This window comes from Lactuca sativa, chromosome 8 (genome assembly GCF_002870075.4).
Source record: "Lactuca sativa cultivar Salinas chromosome 8, Lsat_Salinas_v11, whole genome shotgun sequence".
NCBI classification, from domain to species: domain Eukaryota; kingdom Viridiplantae; phylum Streptophyta; class Magnoliopsida; order Asterales; family Asteraceae; genus Lactuca; species Lactuca sativa.
Window position 1 is genome coordinate 308,567,060 of NC_056630.2, and position 10,074 is coordinate 308,577,133.

At 34.0% G+C, this 10,074-nt stretch overlaps 1 long non-coding RNA gene across 1 annotated transcript; it reads left to right on the top strand.

The window, feature by feature from the left end:
- The first annotated feature begins 8,477 nt into the window (after positions 1–8,477).
- LOC111884217 (uncharacterized) lies at positions 8,478–9,596 on the top strand. Its single transcript, XR_002847647.3, has 3 exons — positions 8,478–8,680; positions 8,997–9,063; positions 9,213–9,596. It is a non-coding gene; the product is annotated as an uncharacterized LOC111884217 (long non-coding RNA).
- Positions 9,597–10,074: the final 478 nt, after the last annotated feature.

Below are 10,074 nucleotides of genomic sequence, written 5' to 3' on the forward strand. Positions count from 1 at the left end.
CTATTTATAGGGGGTCTGAGAAGCCTCGGTACGCGGGGCGTACGCTCGTACGTAGCGCGTACGCGTACGTCATGCATGAGCGAGTCCTCGACTGCCTCGGCTTCGGATGGGACGGATCGGATGGGACGGGTTGGATGGGGCGGGTCGGATGGGGCGGGTCGGTAGCTTCGCATAGGGGCGACGTGGACGATCCGAGGCCCTTGATTCGAGTACGCGGGGCGTATGAGGGTACGCAGGGCATACTCCAGTCCTATCTGCTGACTCCCCTTCGGATATTACCAAGAATTTATATTTAAATTTATATTTATTTTAAATAAACTTCTAAAATTCATATCTCCTTCATACGAACTCCGTTTTCGACGTTCTTTATATCCACGCGTAGGTGAGACTACGCTCTACAACTTTCGTTTAGACTCCATTGGCAAATTTCGAAATTATTTTTATTATTTATTTATTAAAATGACGTGATTAAGGAATTTCTTCAAAAATTCATAACTTCCTCATCCAAAGTCAGATTTGGACGTTCTTTTTATGTACGCTCACGGTTGGAGGTTATCTATAACTTTCATTTAGATACTTAAGGCTAAAAACTATTGTATTGAAACTTCGCATTTTTCGTTTAATCGTTGTTGCCGGTTTTGCCGAGAATCTTTGGTTGGTCATAACTTCTTCGTTATAACTCGGATTTTAGGGTTCTTTATATGTACGAAAACCTTGATACGATTCCTACTACTTTATTAAACCCAAATAAGATTTTAGGAAAGTTATATTTTGACCTAGATTTGATTGGTTTTACATTATATTGTCTCGAAATATCGGGTTGTCACAATTTTAGTCTTTATCTTTTAATTAATAGTTAATTAAATTAGTTAAAGGAAAATGACACATTGGCCCTACTACGTATTTCGATTTTTCCCATTCAGTTCCTATAGTTATTTTCAAGCATTATAAGGGAACAAAGTGTTTAGTGACCTATTCATCTAGTCCCCTTAACCTTTTTTAGCTGATTAGTACTTTTAGATATATCTCTCTTTCTCTCTCTCTATACCATTGTTTTTGGAGAGCATATGCATCTTCATCTTCTTTCGGATCCACTAAAAATAGCACACACATACAAACACTAATCATCTTAACCTTCATCCATATCATATGCATCTTTCATCCTGATCAATTGAAAACCAAACAAACATACACTAAATCGACATCTCCTACTGGGTGTTTGTGACATCCCCAATTTCACGGCCAGAAAAGACTGATTTGTTTATGCTTTGTTTTTATAAATCAGAGTAATCTTTTAAAGAAAACAGTTGCGGAATTTGTTCCCAAAACAAAATGTGATAAGCATTTATCAAAGCATTTCTTTAAAAGAAATGTATTTTCATTAAATGACAAAATCTCATGATGTCATGTTCCGATACAGACCAAAAGCATAAACAGTATAAAATAGACCTTACAACAGTCATTCATAACTACTGATCCATAATCCAAAATCTCTCGTCGACTCCACCAACTTATACTCTTGTGCCATTACCTGTAATGCAAAGAAAACTGAGTGGGTTAGGCTTGGGAGCCTGATGAGCATATAGGGTTTTCAACCCACAATAATATAATTATTATATTCAATCATCAAACAATCAATCCAATTACCCATCCCCATTATCTTCCTTACTCTTAAGGGTCTACCCTAAGAGTCATCTATTCGTTCACTCTAGATTAGGCACTAAGACAATAGTTGCTCGGATTCTTTATTAGGCACTAAGACAATAGCTGTCAGGATTCTTTATTTCGCACTAAGACAATAGCTGCCAGGATTCTTTATTTGGCACTAAGACAATAGCTGTCAGGATTCTTTATTAGGCACTAAGACAATAGCTGCCAGGATTCTTTATTTGGCACTAAGACAATAGCTGCCAGGCTTCTTTATTTGGTACTAAGACAATAGCTGCCAAGGTTCTTTCGTAAAGCACCAATTCCATAGCTGCTATGGTTCATTCATCAGGTACTAAATCCATAGCTACCAGTGTAGGTACTAAGTCCATAGCTATCATCGTCTATCTAACAGTACTAAATCCATAGCTACCAGCGTTCGTCTATACGGTACTAAATCCATAGCTACCAAGGTTCGTCTATACAGTACTAAATCCATAGCAACAAAGGTTTATCTTTATAGTACTAAATCCATAGCTACCGAGGTTTATCTTTCATCTCATCCACAAACTCATCCTTCATCACACACCAACTATTTCGTCTGCCCATGTTCTACCCAACATATTTGTAGATATAAAATACATATATAGTTTAACTCATTTAAAACCTATATAAAACATCCATTCCACACACATCTCAAATAATCAAGAATATATAAACACATAGCACATATTTCATAGCAAATACCTCATATTTATGTGTTAGAAGAAAGTGACTACACACTCATCCAAAACATATACTTAATACATTCAAACAATACTTGTATTAAAATCGTGTTTATGAAAGGGACTATACGCTCACCCAAAACATATACTTAATACATTCAAACAATGCTTGTATTAAAATCGTGTTTACGAAAGGGACTATACACTCACTTGATCAGAAGATGATCGGGCAGCACTACGGCTTGTAGAAGTAGTATTATTCGGTAGATTTGGAAGATCTTCACACACCGGGCTTCTCGCAAGTAGAGCTTCGGCTTGGAAACTCTTTTCTTCTTGGGATCTTCGGTGCTTCGGGACTTTCTTCACGTCTCAGGATGATACCGGGGCTTCGGGAGTTAAAATAGGGCTTAAAGAGAGTATCGGGAGTGGGATAGTAAGAGATAAGCAACCAAACTCGGCTGCCCCTTGAATTCTATTTATAGGGCAAAAATGCTAGGTTCACCTCGTGAGCTTGATACATCATTGAGTTCATCATGGCTACTTGCCCTGGAAGACGTCCACCATCTGTTCACCTTGTGAGCCACTAATGCTCACCTCGTGAGCTCTGACACGACTTTGGGGTTCACGCCCCGAACTTTAGAAATTCATAACTTTTGCATACGAGCTCCATTTTCGACATTCTTTATATCCACGCGTAGGTGAGATTATTCTCTACAACTCTCGTTTATACTCCGTTAGCTAATTTTGACTTTATTTTTATTATATTATTTTTAGTAGGCCTGGATAAGAAAACTTTGTTATAAATTGATAACTTCATCATCTGACGTCTGTTTTTGTCTATCTTTGTACCGTTGCACTACCATTGTCGAGATCTTCGATTCCCGTTTAGATTGTTTCTGCTAAAAACCGTTCGATCTCAAATCGAGTATTCGGGTTGCATACTGCTAAGTCGAAACTTAGAAAAATCATAACTTCCTCATACGAAGTCAGATTTGGATGTTCTTTTTATGCACACTCTTGGTTTAACGTATTCTACGACATTCATTTAGATCGTTAAGGCCAAATATAGCTCTAACGTAAATTCACTATTTACGTCGCGCTGTGTCGTGCCGGTTCTGTCGCGAAACTTCGACAGGTCCTAACTTCTTCGTTATAACTCGGATTTCAATGTTTTTTATATGTACAGAATCCTTGTAACATATACTACAACATAGTTAAGATTATTCCTTCTAAATAATCTTCCATCAAAAATTCAATTTTGATGTTCATTGTCTCTAAATTGACTAGCCCGGATCTACGGGCGTTACAGTGTTTCCCCTAAATTTAAAACAACTTATTAGCTGATCAGTTTTCTACACATGAAACATTTTTCTGTGGAATTTCCAATGAACCATCCGGCTTATTGTTCTTAGAATGCAGATTTGAAGTAACTGTAGTTGATTCCTTCTTTTGATTCCCTTTAAAGGAATAAACCACTCCCATCTGATCGACCTCATTCTTACCGTTTATCTTAATAATCTGTTGTTCTGCAAAAGAGGCCTTACAATCCAGTAGAATCAAATGATGTAGATGGTTTAAGAAGACGACATGTTCTCTTTGAAATTTCCAAACGTTTTACAAACTCACGCAAATCAAATCCTCACTACACACAGACCTCAAATCCTCTGAATGAGCACCCAGATTGTAAACATGACAAGGTTGTAGAAAAACCCTAGAAATGTACAGGGGGGTTCTAGAATCAAAATGAACAAAAGGATGAAAGATTTATAACAACATTGAGCTTTTATTCAATTTCACATGAAGATGAGGGGATTCTTGCTAGCACAATTAAGCAAGAATCAACGAAGAACTCACTACGATGAAGAGACCATATAGTCGATCAGTTTGGGGAAAATTGAATTTTGACCGTAATGTTCGAGTATTTTACAGCTTCAAAATTCAATGATGAGCATTTATCAATCGAGTTTTGTGCAACCAACGATGGCTACTGCTGCTTGAATGGAATTAGTTGAAGAGAGAGAGAGAGAGAGAGAGAGAGAGAGAGAGAGAGATGTCATTTCTTTATAATTAATAAATAAATAAATAGACAAATTATGTGAGCTGACATAAGTGGTAACCGGGTTACCCCTTCGTTTTGGAAAAAATCACTTATTCGACCCGAAAAATAATTTTGTTCCTTTAAAGGGCAAGAAAGAAACTTCAGGAACTTAATGGAAAAGTCATCAAATATAATATGGATGTTTCGTTATTTTCCCTTAATTAAATCATAAGGATAATTCACAAATTCTAGATATAAGATATCCGATTACCAAGATAAGTATTTTGTTTTACACAATTAAAAACATTATCTAAAGTAATTATTGTAATCAATTTTTGAATTAAGCAAAAAAAATTCCGCTAATCAGAGGGTTCACCATGTCGTGGTAGAACGAAAAAATGTGGATCTGAAGATCCCCACGTCGTGCCAGAAGAGGACCATGATGTGGTGACGCTGTCGAATGACGATTCCGCTAAATTTCCTAGTCGGGTTTTGTTCAGAATCAAGCAATGTACTATCAGTTATTAGACAACCATGCACTCGGATACCACTAATGTGTTTTACATGCAATAACACGGATAAATCCTTATACACTTAAGGGTACATGCAACTTATTTGATCTATGTCATAACCCTATGGAAGTAAAATTCTATTGAACAACAAGAACCCTATAAACCCTAGCTATTTTCGAAAAACATAAACGAGTTAGTTATTACGTACCTTTTCAATTTCTCTTGGAATAAAGGACCAAAAATCTCGTCTCTCAGATGGTTCACACCCAAACCCTAGCAACTAGGAAACTTGAAGAGAGAAGAGGATAGGGGAAATTTTGGCTATGCTCTTATCTATATGATTGGTGGCCAAAATTTAGAGGCTAATGGTCCCTATTTAAAGCGTTTGGGAAAACCTTAGATAATCCTTACTTGATTAAAATAATAATATCGTAAATCAGGTAATTATTTGGTTTCCTAATTATATCCAAGGGATATTCTAGAACCCTAAGGAAACCTCTATTTTTCGACCATGCTATGACTATTCTAGAATCTCTTTTTCTTGTTCAACTATTAAACAATTGCAGCTTAGGTCCTAGCACTTTCAATTAATGCAGTTAATCCCAAAATTAATTCCAGTTAATTTATGATTAATTCTTAATTAAATGATATCATTTCTAATTAATATATTATTCTCATAACTTTTTAAGAAATTCATTTATTGCTACTTATTCATCATATAATAAATCAATAAATCAATTTCTCTTTAAAAGTCATCCTATTCAATTACCAGGTTTGAGGGCAACCCAAAAGGACTTTGTTAATAATTCAAGTATATATCAATTTAGTTATTGGTTTAGAAACCTAATTCAACACCTTCACACTTGATGACAACTCTTGTGTATGGAACATCTTCATGGTGTCATTGGGTGGCACCTCCTGTCGCCTCATGACACCTCATGTGAATGGAATTTCTTCGAGGTGACATTCTATTGTCAAGGTGCGATTGAATGGCACCTTTTCTGATGCTCTAGTATTTTGTAAGATGATCCATCCAAAAGTCATCATATTCGAGGAGTCTAATTGTATATAAGTATGCAATCATATCCAAGTATGTCATCGTATCCAAGTGTGCCATCATATCCAACTATGCCATCATATCCAAGTGTGCCACCATATCCAAGTATGTCATCATATCCAAAAGTGTCATCCTATCCAAGTGTGCCATCCTATCCAAGTGTTCTATGAGAATGCTTCATATGGTCAAGTCACATTTAGCACTAAGTTATTTGATGTTAATAGTTTATTTATGATTTCTTTAGATGTGTCGTTTGTAATGAAAAGCGGCAAGTCGTTCGGAATTATGTAGATGAAGTTATGACATTTTTGCCACAAACTATCTAGTACATATAAAATAATGGAATTTGACTCAAATTTGGTTGTTTTCTATCCATTGGATAGTCTGTGGCACAAACGCCATAACCTTCCCATAAGAGTTCCGAACAACATGCTGCTTTTGATCAAAACTACATATCAAACACTTTCTAACCATATAAAAATACTTATTTTTTGGACTATTGGTTTATTCCATACTTCTTGAAGTTGGTCCAAAAAAAGTTTTTATGATTTTTTCATTAACATCTCTTGTATGAGGAACACCTCTCTGCATCACCTTCTTGTTCAAACTTTCAACATTTATATTCTTTGTTACCAATTAATTACAACAAACAACAAATGATATGCTCGAAATTATGTTGATCATTACCAAATTAAATATTCTTTTCTTGATGATAAAAATAATGCATATTAAACTGAAGAACACAAACCAAGATAAATATAACAAAGACTCAAATGATGAACAAAATGATATTGATGACTTCTCTGTACACACAACAATCGTTAGTTACATAGGAACTTAATAAGTACCAAAGATCAATAGTTATCAAATTGTCAAATACAACCCGTAACTGCGACCAACTAAAGAGTTTCTTACAACTCAACACCATATAAAAAACGAAGGCTTACTAGAAGCTTTCAAAAAAATGCAAATAATTGTTTATTTTAAAAATTAGAAGAATGGTATTGAGTATAAAACTTTTGAAGTTAAAAAAATGTTAATTTGTGATTTAGGAAAATATAATAAAGATTTAACTCTTACAAACAAATAATTTATATGTATTATATTATAATTATTTATTTGGTATAAGTGTCTTACGAAACCTACAAGTGGTGGACATTAATCTATGCAAATTCGTGGACGGTTTACTTCTCAATTTTATATATCTTGTTAGCCGCCTGTGTGGTTTGAATTTGACAAATTAAATGGCACAAATGATAAGAAGCACTCTCTCTTTAAAGTATATGATATAGGCAACAAAAAAATGATATTATCGCTAATGGAACACCTTATAATTTAGTTATAACAAGATTAACATCACCTTCTTCTTGTTAAAAGGGTGTTATGGTATATCTCGTTGTTGTGACCAAGACAAGATGCAACGGAAAGTTTAATTGGTTGTTGTATTTATCAACCAATCAAATCATTTTTTTTCTTTCTCTCTCCACCTCCTAACATGTTACAACATGACGAACATCATTTCCCCTTTGGTGGTATGTTAATGTTATGGTTGAGATGACATATAAATTTGGTGTTATAACTTGACCCATACCTAAGTTAGAAAGTATATTAATTTGTAAAAATATTCTGATTTACTGTTTTTAAATTTAGTTTTTACAACCACATTAGATTAAATTTTGATAAGTATATAATTAAACCAATTTTGACTTCCACTCAAATAATCCGGCATACTAATTTGTGGCATTTAATCCCCAATCCATGGGTAAGTAGGATGTCCACATTCCCATCATTAAAGTCCCCTCCCACCCTTTTCCACTTTTTTTTTGTTTTTTCAAATAATTAAATTTAGAGTAAAGACGTTTTGATAAGCAATATCATCAAATTATACAATTACAATATATTATAAAATGATAAGCGAATATAAATATAGAATATGTACATATATTGGGGATTAATTTGTTAAAAGTAATGCTCATCATTTACAATGTTAAAATCCATAAAAAGAATAAAAAAAGGTACAAATATAAAATAATTGATTCATCAAATATATGAAATCGTCCATCTCTCATCCAACACTTAAAAGACAAAGTCTTCGATGGCCCCGTTGCACTTTCTACCCCATTCATTGAATAATTATCAATTTCTCATTATATTCGTTTTGTAATTTAGTAATATTATCAAATGCCCCTAAAATGCCTAAACGTTAGTTAATGTATCATAAAACTAAGATATTTATTTTCACCATGAATATCAATTCATTTAGAATAATTGTTTTCCATAATCACTAAACAATAGAATCAGTTCTATTTCTTATCTAGATTCCATTTCGGTCCATGTCTTATGTCATCCATCATCCATTTAAGATATAGTCTTTCTATATATAAAATGGGTAGGAGATATGTGGGGTCGAAAATTGAGAATAATACAACTTTGGTGTATGCATATGGACCATTAAAAAGTTTTGAATTAAACCAAGTAAATGGAAGATGATGAGAGCACATAACTTGTACCTAAATTTTGATATGCTTTTTAGGTATCAAATGATTTATTCTTGGTGCTTAGTGCATAATTAGGACATTGAAATTCAAACCAGGAAAAAGGTTTATAATTAAAAAGCCAAAAAAATGTTGAAAAAAAACAAGGTTGAAGGCTTTAAGCGTCGAAGTTATGCTCGTTGTTTTCTGAGTTATTCGTCAATCGGGTAAGTTATATTTTTGTGTAAGTATAACTTGATAATGAATATACCTATTGTCATCATTATAAACCCAAGTAACAGATTAATCATTAATCTCAATTATGAAACATGTTGATCAAATTAAGTGAATAGTGCCTAGGATAGACATGATGGCCTTTTTGTTGAATTTCAGAAAGACTATATACCGAAATGGTCCTCCCTCCCGACTGTCTTGACTAGCTAATCTTTGTTTGATAGTAATTTTAGTATTAATTTGATTATTCAAGGATCGAGATATTAGTTACCATATTTCCCTAGTTATTAATCAGTTATAGTATTATAGGTTAATTTATGTTTGGCGTGCCTTCTCGCCAGTTGGACTGTTGTTAGCAGTGCAAGTAATTTTTCAGGTGAGTTATCTAACTATGCTATGCATTACAATTATATCCTTTGTTGTTAGGATGTATATGCACTAGAGTATGTAAATGCATGCTAGTATAGTCATTGCATGTTAACTGTTTGACTGATTGCTTGTATGATGTATTGACATATTTTTTAGAGGGGTTAATGGTGGATCAACAATAAAGTTGAGAGCCTAGATACTCAGGGTTGATGAAATATCAGTATTATCATTGAGAGAGTAGATACCCAAGGTTAATGATTGATCGGTACTGGAACCGAGAGATGGTAACCGGGTGGATTGACACAGCAGTCGAGAGCTTTTATTTGTACGGTGGATCAACACTAGAGCCGAGAGCCATGTTTGTATGCATAGTATGTGTATTGTGGTATATGATATTTTTGGGAACTCACTAAGCTTCATGTTTATAGTTGTGGAATAAATGTTTTTCAGGTAATTCTACTATCAAAAGAATGGCCCAACTTGACTGTACTACACGCATGTTGCTATTAATTTAGTTACAGACTTCCTTATTTTACGTAATTACTCTATTTTGGAAACAATATCTTTACAAATGTTGAAAAAATGGGTTTTTATATTACTTTCGGAACGAGGTTTGTGTTGGAACATGTTGCCCATAGCCACAATAAGTTGGTAATATTACTATTAATAGTAGTGTGTTTTTTTGGTTAAACACAAGAACAGAATGAGTAAAACTGGAAAGAGATTAATTCTGGGGATTTAGTTTGTTAATTAATGAACAGAAACATGGTAAATCTGAAATATTCTAGATAAAGGTTTTGAATATCATATAATTACCAAAGTTAAGGATAATTATCTTGAGAGTAGATAATTATACATTCAGGTTTAAGGGCTAGAGAAACTGGTCAAAACCATCATAAATTTGGTAGTGCTCTTCAGATCTCGAAATACCCTAAAACCTAGTCTGTGCGCCACGTAGCAACTTTCAAGTTTCAGATTTATATGATTTTTGTGCAGATTCTAATTTGGGTGTTTTTTA